This window comes from Camelus dromedarius, chromosome 18, assembly GCF_036321535.1.
Source record: "Camelus dromedarius isolate mCamDro1 chromosome 18, mCamDro1.pat, whole genome shotgun sequence".
Taxonomy (NCBI): domain Eukaryota; kingdom Metazoa; phylum Chordata; class Mammalia; order Artiodactyla; family Camelidae; genus Camelus; species Camelus dromedarius.
This window is the reverse complement of record NC_087453.1, coordinates 33125164-33141226: the sequence shown is the minus strand read 5'-3', so window position 1 is coordinate 33141226 and position 16063 is coordinate 33125164. Positions and strand designations below refer to the sequence as shown.

At 39.5% G+C, this 16063-nt stretch overlaps 1 long non-coding RNA gene across 1 annotated transcript; it reads left to right on the top strand.

Moving 5' to 3' along the window:
• Positions 1 to 1930: 1930 nt before the first annotated feature.
• On the top strand, positions 1931 to 13244 carry LOC135323401 (uncharacterized). Its single transcript, XR_010384986.1, has 5 exons — positions 1931 to 2217; positions 4183 to 4377; positions 5152 to 5438; positions 7991 to 8105; positions 13059 to 13244. It is a non-coding gene; the product is annotated as an uncharacterized LOC135323401 (long non-coding RNA).
• Positions 13245 to 16063: the final 2819 nt, after the last annotated feature.

The following is a 16063-nucleotide window of genomic DNA, read 5'->3' as shown; positions in this document are numbered from 1 at the left end:
GGAAACTTAATCCTTCCAGATGCTTGGGTCAAAAATCTTGGAGTTATTATGACTTTCACTGACATACCACATGAATTCTGTCAATAGATCTGGTTTGACACTGCCTTTAAAACATATCCAGAACCCAGTCACTTCTCACCATGGCTCCTGCCTCCACTGCTGCTTCCCTGCCCTGAGCCACTGTCCTCTCCTCCTGCACAGCCCTTCTCAGTAGCTTCCCACCTTTCATCTCTGACCCGTTTGGACAATTCTCACCCGGCAGTCAAGTGAGCCTTGAAAACCTAAGTTAGATTGTGTCGTCCTTCTGCAGTGCCTCCCTATTTCACTCCAGGTAAAAGCCACAGTCCTTACAATGTCCTCCAAGGCCATACAGGATCTGCACTGACCCTTCTCCGCAGCTCCAGCCGTGCCCCCATTCTGGAACATGCAAGGTCACGCTGGCCTTGGTGATGGTTATTCCGTCCACCTGGGACTTCTCACCTCCTAGTCTTAGTTCTAACCTCAGTTTACAGTGTGCCCTGCTCTGGTATTTAATACAACATCATCCTCATCCTATACCCTCAACTCTCTTTATTTGCCCTGTTTACTTTTTTCCATGGTTCCTCTTTCCTAACATGCCACCTCCTCTGCTGCTCTGTTGTGTGAATTGTCATCTCCACCCCCCACCCCAGCTAGACTCCAACCAAGCTCCGTGAGGACAGGACTTTTGTTTTGTTTATTGATCTATTCCAAGTGCCTAGAGTAGTCCTGGGTACATAGTAGGCCGTCAAAAATTATTTGCTGAATAAATTAAAAGGCTATTTTAAAAATGAATCATCCTTTCAGGAACAGATGAGGAAAGGAAGCTGCATGAAGGAAAATGGTGCTGTAAATAATGATATTTGCCTGTTGTACTATGTGTGATATATATATGTGTTTTAGTCTTAATTTGGTATCTCAGTTTCTTAATTTAATAGCTGTATTAAGGTGTAATTTACAGGCCATACAATTCACATATTATAATTGTACAAGTCAGCCATTTTAGCTATTTCTAGAGTTGTGCAACTGTGTCCTCAAAAAGTCCCCTTGTGTCCGTCCATATGATTTTCGCCCTCCCCTCAGTGGCACCCTGATTTTATTTGTTTTTTTTTTTTTCTGGCAATCACATCTCAAAAGAATAATTTACACAGCAGTACTAATATAGCTTTGCACTTTTAGAAATGACACACTTAAATATGAAATCAGCGGTCATTGCTGAATGTAAGCAGCAGTATCAGACATCGGTGAGAAGAATGGACTTCAGTGTCAGACTGGCTGCAGTCTTACCCAGCTCCACCATTTACCAAGTTACCCAAATTATTTTCTGTCTCAAGCTCTATACCTGTTATATGGGGGTAATAATAGCAGTTTACAGAGTTGTTGTGAGGATTAAGCAAACAGGGAAAGAAAATTTAGTATAGTGGCCAGCTTATGTTATTACCTAAGAAATAGCCTTGCAGGTAGAGAGCAATATTCAAATCAGTTTCTAAAGTATGTGTAAAATATGATCCAGTTCCTGCCTGGTTTGTAAACACATATGCCTACTGCATAATGTAAAAGCAGGCTAATTTCCAACAGGAAAGATCATTTCTCAGCATTTCTTTCAAAGGTAGTTGCAAAATAATTTTTACTAAATTTTCTGTGCCCATCTCTGACAGAGCTTTGACACCAGGGAGGTAATTATCTACATTTTTGTTAAAATGATGCTGACCATCAGGAAGAGTTCTGAATTATATTTTAGCCTTTATGTTGGGAAATATTGTGAAACTTCTTCTAAATTAATGGGGGGAGGGGCATTCATTGTAGCTCTTGTAGCCTGATAAGGCTTCACTACATTATCTTTTTTTAAATTTTAATTAAAGTAATTAATTAATTTTTTGCAGGGGGTTGGTAATTAGGTTTTTATTTATTTTATTTTTATAAGAAGTTCTGGGGATTGAACCCAGGCCCTTGTGCATGCTAAGAATATGATCTTTCACTTGAGCTATACCCCCCTAAATTATCTTTAATAAGGTCTTTTTCTCTGTTTTGTTATTTTCTTTTATGTACAGATGCACAAAGCAGGGTCATCAGAAGCCTCTCAATTCCAAAGATGATTATAGTGAAAAACATTGCACAGTGACAGTGAATCCTTGGAATATGAAGAAAGATTGTAAAGTCCTGAATGAATTAAGAAGGAATTGTTACATTAACTTACATGTAACCATGGCTCTCTTACCTTTATTTTTCACTTTATAATGAAGATACTTCCCACCCGTCAAGGTTGCTTTGTTAGATATAGGGGATATCTAAAGCCTTTTCTGCAAGTTTTTTAAATAAGTAAGAGCAGGTAATTTATCAGAAGTGTGAATGGTGTAATCTGCTCTGTCTAGTATGGTAGCCACCAGCCACATGTGGCTATAGTGAATTGAGATGTTCTATAAGTGGAAAATACATAATAGATTTTCAAGACTTTGTACAACAAAAATAATGTAAAATATTTATTAATAAGTTTTCAAAGTGTTAATCACTATTTTGAAATGATAGTATATTGGATATTTTGGGATAAATATAATTATTACTGGAATTATTTCACTTGTTCCTTTTTATTTTCTAAATGGGATTACTGGAAAATTGTGACTTGCACTATGTTTCTATTGACAGTGCTGGCTTTTAACTTATTGCAAATAATATGAAAAAAACTTTGATTAAATATTTTATATTTGAGTAGTTGATTTCCATCATATTATTTTCAGGTGTACAACACAGAGGCTCAAAATCTTTATAGATTATATTCCATTTAATGTCACCATAAAATAATGGCTATATTTCCCTCTGCTGTGTGATACAGCCCTGTAACCTATCCATTTTATACATAGTACTTTTTACCTCTCAATCCCTTACCCCCTTCCTGCCTCCCTCTCCTCCTTCTTCCCATTGGTAACCACCAGTCTGTTCTGTGTACCTGTGAGTCTATTTCTGTTTTATTATAGTAATTAATTTGTTTTATTTTTGAGATATACATATAAGTTAATACATAGAATACTTGTTTTTCTTTCTCTGACTTATTTCACTTAGCATAATACCCTGTAGGTCCATCCATGTTATTGCAAAAGACATTATTTAATTTTTTAATGGCTGAGCAGTATTCTATTGTGTGTGTGTGTTCATGTGTATATATGTGTGTGTATATGTGTGTATCCAGTCATCTGCCAGTGAACATTTGGGTTGTTTCAGTGTGTTGGCTATTGTAAATAGTGCTGCTGTGAACACTGGGGTGCATGTGTCTTTTTGAATTATATTTTTCTCCACACATATACCCATGAATGGGATTGATGGATCACATGGAAGTATATTTTCAGTTTTTTAAGGAAACTCTATACTGTCCTCCATAGTGGCTGCAACATTTACATTCCCACCAACCGAGTAGGAGGGTTCCTTTTTCTCTTAAAAGGTCAAAAATTCTCTGCATTTATATACTTTCCTTACAGTTTAGGACACAATTTGGCAAAAGCCAGATAGAATTTAATAGGAGTAAATACAGTATTTTTTCAAATGTCCATGTATTATGGATAGATATGATATTGATGAGTTGGTTCCCTATTTTTGTAGATGCAGAAGTTTTTATAGCTTCACAGATATTTCAGTCTTGCAGAAAGAAAAATGTCTTTGCATTTTGCTGAACTTGTCCAGGTGGCTTTATCGAATTTGGTCCAGGCCTGCAGAGGTGAATACACATCCAAACCTGAACCATTTGAATGTCTGCAAGATTTTAAGAGTCTAGAATGTCAGATCTGGACTATAACTCTGGTGAATGACATCAGTGAGTGGACTCAAGAAAACTCCATTTGAGTGCAAAACCTTTCATAAGCCAAAAAAGGCTTTGAAATTGTGGCAAAGCCAGAGACTTTTGTGCACCACATATGGCCACAAGCCCATGGGGACAACCACAGGCCTTCTGGAGTGCCAAGGGAATTCCATATGAGGAGTCCAGCACTCACAGGAATCCAACAAGTCCCTGCCAGCCAGAGCACCTTCATTGCTACTGTGGTGTTTTGAGCAAATGTCTTTTCTTCAGGTTCAAATTGGTTTGTTGTTTTTTTTTTTTTTATAAAAGAAAATCAAACAACTTCTTGTTCCCTTGGTGAAAGTAAAATCCTAACATTTTCTGATTTCTTTTGACAGAGAAAACTTGAGCCTATGAATCTAAACTCATCTGTGATGGTCTGCAGCTGGGAGCAACCAGATCAGTGTCAGTCCCTTTGCAGCCGTTGGCTGGGAGCCTGCATATTCCCTGGAAAGATATTTGAAACATGTCACCCTAGCCGTGCCTTCGCTGTGGACTGGGAGGCGAGTCAGTCAGAATCTGCATTATGGAATGTATGTTTCAGATCCAAAGCTAGGAGATCTTTTTTAATAGCCAGAGAATGTAGTCATAATTATATCTATTAATGTATTTATGCAAGAACAATTTTAAAGTTTTTTATTATAAAAATTTCCCCCCAAAATTGAAAATGAAAGAACATTGGAATTAAAATCCAATGGAATTAAAAACAGTGGAATTAAAAATCATCTGTACCTTAGTTATACATAAAGAATCTTAAAATCCTTCTAAACATTTTTTTTGTTCAAATGTAGATATTTTTCCCTTCCAAAAATGAAAATTATTATTTCACATTTTTTCTTTTTCCTTTTATTATATATTCCATATCAATAAATATAATTCTTTTAAATCCCTTTTAATGGCTGTTTAACATTACATTGAACAGATATGTAAATAGTCCTAGGTTTAAGAAATTTAAAAAATTGTCATTACAATGCCCCTGCAAAGAATATTTTCGTGTTTCTATTTTTAGTTACTAATTTGGACTAAAAGTTAACAAGTTTACTTTTCTTCATCTAAAACATTGGTTATTTTATGAATGAATTGTAAGGATTTTAAATAAATTTTCAGTAATTTCAACAAAGAAATTAACTTTAAGGCAAAAATGTATGATGGTTCGCAAATCTATTTTTATTATATCTTCACTTTTACCAGTGTCATATCTGTGTGTGTTTGCACAAGTGCTTTAACTATCAGCAATGTAAGAAAAATCTGTGTACTAAAAATGTGAAAATAGTTTCCTGGTTTGTGTTTTCATTCTCCCAATATAGGTTTTGGATGACAAGCTTGTATTTGCAAAAGTACACACCCTGTGGGAGGTGCTCTGTACATACGCTGAGATACTGTACATAAAATTGCCTCTGAATCCCAATCATCTGAAAACCCTGTCCTCAGCCTTTGATAACTTCAGCTGTTTTATGAAAGTCCTCCAAGTGGATGAAAGTATCAACAACCGGAACAAGAGTTTTTCATTGCCCTATTTGAGAAGTGCTGCGTGAACGACTTTTATATTCAGGATAGAGATACATTCATCAATCCAACCACCAGGAGCCGCACTGTAAGTCTAAACCGAGTTTAGCTACTGTCTTGGGTGTGATTTAGAACCTGCTGTTGAATTATAAGTGATTTGGTTTTGTTGGTTTGGTTTGGCTTTTAAAAGCTGCCCATAAAAAGGAAAAAAGAGAAAGAAAAGAAATATGCCTACAGATTCTTGTTAGGATAGTAAACAGTGGCTGGTTATTTACCCTGTATAAACCACACGCTCTCTTAGAATCTATTTAGGTTTACTTCATCCTTTCTCAGATCAAGTATCAAGTAAGGGACAGTTTTAAAAAAAATTCAGGATTAACAGGCTTGTGAGCTCCGGGATCTGCAAGGCAGCTTTCCCTTCCCATGGTGTAAGTCAAATGGCAGAAATGAAATAAAGCACTTCATGTATCCTCCGGTGTTAACAGGAAAAGGCGAGTCTTCTTGACCTTGTCTCTTCCTGGGTAAAATGAAGATAATATGTCAGGAGTCGACAAGCCCATTTAGGGCAGGAACCATGTTGTCTTGTTCACTGCTGAATCCCAGGCACCAGGAAGGCTGAGTTTAACAAGTGAGTGAATGAATGAACTGTAGTTCCCCCAGAGTTACCATGTGGGGCAGTGTGGATTAGCAGCTAAGAGCATAGACTCGAGAGGTGAGGGTACAGCTCAAGTGATGGGGCGCATGTTTAGCACGCATAAAGTCCTGGGTTCAGCCCCCAACACCTCCTCTAAAATAGACAAATAACCCTAATTACCTCCCCACCCCCCACCAGAATTACCTTATTATCTCCCTGCTACCAAAAAAAAAAAAAAAAAGTAGAAGTGGCCAAGAGCGTAGACTCAGGCTGGAACACTTGTGCTGGTTTCTCGCTGTCTACCTTGTAAAAGTCATTTAGCCTCTGTTTTTATCAAGTTCCTCATCAATAAAATGGGGATAATAATAGTACCCACCTCGTAGAGTTGCTATGGGGATTAATGAATCTGTGTGAATTTTAGAACAGCCCTGGCTAATAGTAAGTACTATGCATCTGTCAGCTCTTTCATAATTACTGACAGATGTTATTATCAACCAAAGAAGTATTAGTTCTTTGTAAGGGAAATGCATGTTAGACCATTTCATTTATCATTTTCTGTAATTCAGGCTTTTTCCCTCTGAAATACCATTTTCTGTCTGTGCACTAGTAAGTTACAGGGCTTTCCAAATTTCATCTGTCTGAGTTCTTGTCATGATGACAATACTGCAGAGTTTTGACATTTTTTAGGGACTCCATCTGAGATGACAGCAACCCCTCAAATTCAGGAGCACTTCTCTAACTGACAACATCTCGCATGAAATGAAGTTTGTAAAATGTAAGAGCTTCAGATGCTTAATGATGCCATAAATGCAAGGATGTTATATCTAAGCTCTTTAAATAAATCCTGTCATTGAAATAAAGGAAATACTATATATAGCACTCTATGACTTTGTTATCTTTGCTATCCGTTTATCTGACTCTCTAAGACCAAAGAAAGCAAAGACTGAGATTGATCAATACTACTGTGTGGTACACATATTTGTGGATGAAGACAACACTGAAATGCACTGTCTAAGATATTAAAATGGACACTAAACAGCTGCTTGATGCACATGCATGAACAGAACAGGGAGCTGGGTGCAGGGAGCAGACACTGAGCTTCCTGGATCAGAGACCCAGCATAGCAGTCCAGCCCAGCAGTCCACATGTTTTATATTTATATCCCAGCAAAATTAGCAGTGAGAGTCTGAAATGAACTTTGGGGACACTTGCAAACAGCTGTCATGATTACTAATGTGGGACACCAGGATTCTACAGTGTTTAGTTGGCATCTGCACACAACCATTTCTTTTCCACTAAAGCCTGTTGTAATTGCTGGTTCCACATCCAGGCTGAGGAATCATCTCATGTGGTGTTTGGGGGGGAGGTAAGTGGAGTCAGGACCCATGCTAAGGCTGGGTGGGTAATAATCTGGTTCTAGTACAGGAGAAAGGAAAGTAGGTCAGGTGGGAAGGAGAATGACTGGATTTAAATTTTGTTTCTTGAGTAAGCTAAATATATAACATCATGTCAAGTTTCTTTATTGTTTATATCCCATGTGCTGTCACCGAATAACTACTGAATTGTGGGGACAAAAAAGCCTGGGTTTTAGAATTGACCCTGCCCCTAAACAGCCAGAGTCCAGGTTCCTCTGGGTGTCCAAGGAGGGGGCTGCTGCCTCCACTGCAGCAGTTTGGGCACTTGGGTGGCCTAGTTTTTTTTGCTGTGGAAGACTGGCCCGGTTGTAGGACATTAAGCATCTGCAAGGCCCTCACCAGGTACCCACCGTGGTCCCAGGACTGTAACATCCAAGTGTTCCTTTCCAGCCACATTTGCAAATGACCCTCAAGGGATTAGTATTAATCCTCGGTGAGAATTATGAAAAATTATATGGTACCTCCATCCCTTCTAGCAAAGGAGGGCCCCTTATTTACAAATGACCACAAAGTGTTAGCAGCACATTTTATTAGCAGAACATGTGAACATGTGGTGACAGTGACACTCACCTGTTTGCTTCTGCTTCCCAGTGCAACTTCAGCCTCCATCAGAGGACCTCAGCTGCCCCAGCGAACAGGGCCTTCTGTACAGGGAATGGGCTCCTCCTCGAAGCATAGACAAGAAGCAGCCCTTAGATCTCATCAGGTGAGCTGTTGTGGAGAGCACTCCAGTGGGAAGGGCTCAGGGTTGCCCTCATGGCTTCTGAGTGTGACAGTCCTCCAAGAGTGTTACCAACCAGGAAGCTCACAGGAGCTCTGAGCTTTGTTGCCCCAAGTTTTTACTGGAGGCTTTATTACAAAGACATGATTTATTGGGTCACTACTGACATGGCTACCCCAAACACTAACTGTAAGACAAACCTTTCCTTAGACCTAACATTTGAGCTCCTACCTCTCCTGATGGTCAGTCTCTTGTCACAAAGCTCAAAGCCTCACAACTTTAATCACATGGTTGGTGTCTCTGGCTGGCCAGTCCCCATCCTGAGTCATCTCATGAACACAAGCCATCCGAGGGTCCACCATGAATAGTAAAGACACTCCTATCTTGGGAAATTTCAAGGCTTTAGGGGTTGCCGTCCAGGAACTGGGAACAAAGACCTACCAAATTCTTCATTAAACAGGAGTAAATGTTAGGTTTCACTTAAATTATATAATAAGAGAAGTATTCTCACTGCTTAGCTGTATCTGCTGTTCGACACCGTTTCACTACACCACGTGACTGTAATGTCGCGCTCAGCATGTGTATTCTCAGAGCACCAGCGCCGGCTGCTCCCCGGGAGCTTATGCTGTTTGGGCAAGGCTGCTGGGAAGAGGGAGGCCAAGGACAACTGAGCAAACAAAAATAATCGGGCTAATAAGGAAACAATTTCAGATTGAAATGAAGGAAATAATACAGTATTGAGATGGGAGACTTGGGGGAAAGTGAGTCAAGAAAGCTATCTTTGAGTAGGTTACATGTGAGCTGAGATGGTGATAAGGAGGCTGGACTTTGAGGATCTGGGATAAGTCACCCCAGGAATAGAGGCAGCTTGTCAATTGGCCCTGAGGCACAAATGTGCTCAGCAGGTTTGAGGAGATACTGGAGCCAGCGCTGGTGAGAGTGATGAGAAGCGAGGTTTAGAAGGGCATCAGGAGCGCGGAAAGTAGTGTAGACTCTAAGTGCAGTGAGAAGCAGTCATGATAGTTTAAGGACTAAAGTAATTTTCTCTCACATTTTGCAAAGATAATGTGGAGAATGAATTGCAGGGACCCAGGAAGCAGGGAGGCCTGGTCGGAGGCTCTTGGAGTGGGCCAGATGAGAGATGGTGGGAGCCAGGGAGGAATGCGCTTGGGGAGTGGAACTGACAGGATGCAGTTATGGGCTGGCTGTGGATGGTGAGGAGAAGAGAAGGGTCAAGGTAGCCTCAGGTCGGCCTGGAGCCAGGTGCCTGTTCTTTCTAATCTCAGTGCCCCATGCAGGTGCCCACCTACTTGGGCAAACCTCTTAACCTTCCAAGTGAGGGTTTTAAAACACCGAAGTCTTTTTGTTTGTTTCACATTTTATGGAAAGATTCAAACACCTACAGAAGTAGAGAGAACAGCACCGCCAGCCTGTCTGTATCAGTCACCCAGCTCCACAATTATCAACTCAGAGTCACTGTTGTTGCATCTTTCATCTCCACCTCCTCCCCTCCCCCACTACGGGATCATTTTGAAGGCAATCCTACATAGCTTAATCTTTCATTAGTGAAATGACAAGGTCTCTTTCAAATACAATTGGAATATTCCTTTTTTTTTCTTAGGGTTACAAAATAATTCCCTGATTGTCACAAAAATACACTTTTAAGCAGTTTTGGGGTTGCAATCAGGATCCAGACTAAGTTCACACATTGCAGCTAGCATATCTCTCAAGTGGGTTCTAATCTATAATTTTCCTGTTTCTCATTTTCCTTGAAATTGCTGAGGGGTTTCTCTATTTCCTGTTTGGTTGATTTCATTCTCCCCTGTGGTTAGACTTATTTTTCCATCCTATGTATTGGCTTTAGCTAAGTGATTTTATCCTCCCCTAAAAGCTTGATCTGATTGAGGTTCAACTTTGTGCAAGAATACTTGTTATGTGAAGTTTTGTACTCCTGTCAAAAGGTACATAATGTCCAGTTGACTCTCTTTTTTATGATGACAGCAGCCAATAATGATTGTCACCCGGGATCATTATTTCATAAGGGATTTTATTTCATGTGGTCATACTCTAATTTCCTCCCTCAATTATCAGCAGGATCACAGTCATAAAGAGGCACTTTCTCATTAACCCGGGTTATCCTGTAGAACACAGTTTTAAAAGAGGAAGTTTATATATTTGTAAATATTTAAAGTTGATACATTTTTCTATTGTTTCTAATTTTTTTTTTCTAATGGAGGTACTGAAGACTGAATCTAGGACCTTATGCATGCTGAGCACACACTGCCACTGAGTGTACCCCATCCCCCTTGAGATACATATTTATATGATATATTCCTTCTGTTATTTTTGTTTTATGTTATACAGAATTTGATGGCAGGGCAATGGGTTTGATGGCTGTTTAATCATTCTTTATGGGCTTTTGGGTTTGGTGTGTGTCTTTGTGTTTGTAAAGAAAACAATTTTCCCACTATTTTAAGTATGTTTTGTAAAGGAAATTATGTTGATCTGTTCCCTGCTCCTGGTCCATTTATTCCCTTGTTGCTTCCCACTAGTGGCCCCTTGAGCTCTGTGACAAGACTAGCATGTCGTTAATCCAGGTTGAAGGAGATCTGAGGAGATTTATTCAAGGAGATGAAATTTGTAGACAATGTATTGGAAAGTATTGAGAAAGTTATTCATTAGGAGAAGGTATGTGGTTGAATTGTTAAGTGCAGAGAAATCTAAGCTATGAACCACCAAGACAATTATTAACTCCAGGAAAAACAAAGTAGGGAAGGAAAAAGTAAGCCTAGCAGACAACTTACTACAGCTGTGAACAGTCTGTACAGAGTCCTAATAATGTAAAGTAAGGATACTGAGCTGATCAAAATTATAATGTATTTGTATCAAAAGGTTGGAAGAATGAAGGTTTGGGTGTGTAGAGGAGATGTGGTTTGAAAGAGACCTTAATATTCATTTTCCAAAATAGAAAGTTAAATAGGTGATAAAGCTGAAAAAGTCAGTAGGCTGTGTTACAAGGATATTAGTCAGAAATAGGGAGTAATTATTCCAAGAGTCAGCAGTAGGAGCTGAACATTGTTGCGTCTGGCCAGGAAATGGGGCAGTTGTTGGGAACTGCTCCTTTTTACAATCGGTGTTCGAGAACTGTTTGACTCTTTAATGAATGTATGGTATTAGTTTGATAAAAAGAAATCAAAGCTGAATTTTGAAAAATTGATGTTAAGAATTGGGGTGTTTTTGACAGAGATAACAATCAGACAAAACTACATTTGAAGGGATCCTCATTATTTCTAGCCTTTCAGCAAGGACTAGGGGGCAGACATCTGTTTAAGGTTCAAAAATTCTTTCTGACCTTCTTGCCGACATGTAACCTTTGGAAGTAATGAACTCCCCGTCATTGTAAATATGCAGGCAGAGGCTGCCTGACCAGCTCTCTAACTATAGCAGGATGTGTTTACCATTGGCCAGTTGGAGCAGGCAACTACTAACATTCTTTCAGTTTTGAATGTGGCATTTTCAGGACGGATATTTGATAAGAATGTATTACAAAAAGCTTAACAAGAAAGAGTCCAAGACATCTCAAACCCATTGCCAGGGTTTTCTCTGCCAGACACCATCCTGAGCCTGCCATCTGTGAGCCAGGCCACAAAGCCCAGTCACATGAGAATGAACCCACTTTGCCCCTCCTATCTGATTTGGCATCGGGCTCAGCCCTTTTCCCCATGGAATGGTCCACGCCCAGGTCTCTGACGATGGAGCTGGTCTCACAGCTGCCCTGTGAGCGCTGGTCCAGCCCAAGGGGGTTCCTGCGTGAAGTTTCCCAGGACTGCAGGGTGTTCTCAGAGCTGAGTCCCCCCTAGGCTTAGCCCACGGAGCTCATCTCAGCTCCAGACTGAGCCGGAATCCTCAGAGAGAACTCAGAGCTGAGGAAATCCACAGGTTTTACCCAGCACTGCCGAGTCAGCAGTGAGCCAGTTGAGGGAAGTATCAGCAACAGCAAGACACACCTGAGCTGCCGCCTCATTGTTCCGCCTCATCCCTAAGCCCTCTGTGTCTGCCTGTGTCTGTCTCCCTTTCAGGACCAGCCTGGCACCGCTTCGTGCTCTGACTCCTTTCCTCTAATCTTGCCTCCCTGGCCTGTTCCATCTACTCCAGATTAACTGAGTAACATTGAAGGGTTTTTGAAACCTAGGAACAGCCAACGTGCTAGATACAAAGAATACAGGGCAGTTCCGTACTCAGCCACATCCCTCCTGCCCTCTCCCATTCCCACAATGAGTTTTATAAATATTTTGTCAGAGAGACATTGCACTCCCAGTTGTTATCATTATCAGCCATTTCCTTATTATCTGTGGTTTACGATGCATTTGCTCCAGGGAAGTTCCCGAGATAAGGCAGGAGCAGATGACTGAGCCAGTTGTTGAAGTCCACTTGTGTCAAGCCTGTTAAGAATGATCTTTGGCGGGATTTGTTGAATGTGCCAGACTCTCCAGTGAGTGGTGATGATCCCCTGCATCTGCTCCGGAGTCGGCCGCGTCCCCTCCTTTGCTCTGTTCTCATTTATCTCTCTTCAGCAGGTGAACCAGTGATCTGTACTTCTATGATACGTAAAATACTTCTTATTTCACGGTAGAATTTGGGGGCTGCTGTGAAAACGCATATGTTTTAAGTGTGAATTGAGTCAGAGGTTTAAACTTAAAGCCCCCTTGATTTAGAATCAGAAATTAGTATGATGGAAGGAGGGTATAGCTCAGTGGTAGAGTGAATGCCTAGCATGCATGAGGTCCTGGGTTCAATCCCCAATGCCTCCATTTAAAAAACAAATAAATAAACCTAATTATGCCCCACCAAAAAACAAAGAAAAAAGAAATTAACATGAGGATGAAGCTACAGAGTGAATATGTGTGTCTTCTGAAACTACCTTCTGTCTTTCTGCAGGAAATTCTACGGAGAGAAGGTCGGAAACTACTTTGCTTGGCTGGGCTATTACACTCAGATGCTCCTCCTGGCAGCAGTCGTGGGGGTGACTTGCTTTCTGTATGTATATTTTAATCAAAATAACTGTACTTAGAGGTAACTTCTCTTTATTCCTTGTTACGGTGCTTACTTAACTTAGAATGACATTCTCCAGGAGCATCCACGTTTCTGCAAATGGCCCTATATTGTCAGTTTTTATAGCCGAGTAGTTTTCCATTGTATAAATATACCACTTCTTTAGCCAGTCATCCGTTGATGGACATTTAGGCTATTTCCATGTCTTGGCTATTGTAAATAGTGCTGCTATGTATATTGGGGTGCAGCTGTCATCCTGAAGTAGGGTTCCTTCAGGATATATGCACAGGAGTGGGATTCCTGTGTCATATGGCAATTCTATTCCTAGTCTTTTGAGGAAACTCAATACTGTTTCCACAGTGGCTGCACCAAACTGCATTCCCACCAGAAGTGTCGGAGGTTTCCCTTTGTCCACAGCCTCTCTAGCATATGTCATTTGTGGATTTTTGAATGATGGCCATTCTGACTGGTTTGAGGTGATACCTCATTGTAGTTTTGATTTGCATTTCTCTGATAATTAGTGATATTGAGCATTTTTTCATGTGCCCATTGATCATTTGTATATCTTCCTTGGAGAATTGCTTGTTTAGCTCTTCTGCCCATGTTTGGATTGGGTTATTTGGTTGTTTCTTATTAAGTCATATGAGCTGCTTATATATTCTGGAGATCAAGCCTTTGTTAGTTTCATTTGCAAAAATGTTCTCCCATTCTGTAGGTTGTCTTTTTGTTTTACTTAAGGTGTCCTTTGCTGTACAGAAGCTTCTAAGTTTCATTAGGTCCCATTTGTTTATTCTTGCTTTTATTTCTATTGCTTGGGTAGACTGCCCTAGGGGAACATTTGTGAGATGTATGTCAGATATTTTGCCTGTATTTTCTCCTAGGAGGTTTATTGTATCGTGTCTTATGTTTATCTTGCTGAAGAGACTGTCTTTATTCCATTGTACATTCTTGCCTCCTTTGTTGAATATTAGTTGACCAAAAGTATTTGGGTTCATTTCTGGGCTCTCTATTCTGTTCCATTTGGCTGTATGTATGTTTTTGTACTAATACCATGCTGTCTTGATGACTGTAACTCTATAGTATTGTCTCAAGTCTGGGAGAGTTATTCTTCCAGCCTCTTTCTTTTTTTCTCCAGTAATTCCCTGGAAATTCTATGTCTTTGATGGTTCCATATAAATTTTATTGTGATTTGTTCTAGTTCTATGGAATATGTCCAGGTTAATTTGGTAGGGATTGCATTAAATCTGTAGATTGCCTTGGGCAGTGTGACCATTTTAACAATATTGATTCTTGCAATCCAAGAGCATGGGATACCTTTCCATTTTTTAAAGTCTTCTTTAATTTCCTTCACCAATGGTTTATAGTTTTCTGTGTATAATTCTCTCACGTCTGTGGTTAGATTTATTCCTAGATATTTTATTACTTTGGGTGCTATTTTAAAGGGGATTGTTTCTTTACTTTCTTTTTCTGTTGATTCACCATTTGTGTAAAGAAATGCAACTGATTTTTGAACATTAATCTTGTAACCTGCTACTTTGCTAAATTCTTCAATCAGCTCTAGTAGTTTTTGTGTGGACCTTTTAGGGTTTTCTATATATATTGTCGTGTCATCTGCATATAGTGACACTTTTACCTCCTCTTTTCCAATTTAGACCCCTTTTACTTCTGTTACTTGCCTGATTGCTGTGGCCAGGACTTCCAAGACTATGTTGAATAGGAGTGGTGATAGTGGGCATCCTTGACTTGTCCCAGATTTTAGTGGGAAGCTTTTGAGGTTTTCATCGTTGAGTGCTATGATGGCTGTAGGTTTGTCATATATAGCTTTTATGATGTTGAGATATATTCCCTCAATACCCACTTTGGTGAGAATTTTTATCATAAATTGGTGTTGAATTTTATCAAAAGTTTTCTGCATCTATTGAGATGATCACGTGGTTTTTGTCCTTTCTCTTGTTGATGTGAAGTTTTACATTGATTGATTTTCATATGTTGAACCACCCTTGTGTCCCTGAGATGAACCCCACTTGAGCATGATGTATTATCTTTTTTATGTGCTGTTGGATTCTATTTACTAGTATTTTGGTAAGGACTTTTTTCATCTGTGTTCATCAGTGATATTGGTCTGTAATTCTCTTTTTTGGTGGTGTCTTTGCCTGGTTTTGGTATCAGGGTAATGGTGGCTTCATAGAATAAGTTTGGGAATATTCCTTCTTTTCAATCTTCTGGAAGAGTTTGAGAAGGACTGGTATGAGTTCTTCTTTGTATGTGTGGTAGAATTCCCCGGTGAAGCTGTCCAGTCCTGGACTTTTATTTGTAGGGAGGTTTTTTTAATGTTAATTCAATTTCATTCCTAGTGATTGATTTGTTCAAGTGGATAGTTTCTTCTTGATTCAGTCTTAGTGGACTGTATGTTTCCAGAAACTTGTCCATCTCCTCTAGGTTATCCATTTTTTTTCCATGTAGTTTTTCATGATATTCTCATATGATATTCTGTATTTGTATGTTATTTGTTGTAATTTCTCCATTTTCCTTTCTTATTTTGCAAATTTGTGCCCTATTTCTTCTTTGTGAGTTTGGCCAGAGGTTTGTCGATTTTATTTACTCTTTCAAAAAACTAGCTTTTGGTTTGATTGATTATTTTCTCTATTTTTTTAATCTTTATTTTATTTATTTCCTCCATGATCTTTATTATTTCCTTCCTTCTGCTGACTTTTGTGTGTTTTTGCTCTTCTGTTTCTAGTTCTTTCAGCTGGTGGGTTAGATTGTTTATTTGGTATTGTTCTTCTTTTTTTGAGGAAGGCCTGCATTACCCTAAACTTTCCTCTTATCACTGCTTTTGCTGTGTCCCATATGTTTTGTGTGGTTGTGTTTTCATTTTCATTTGTCTCAAG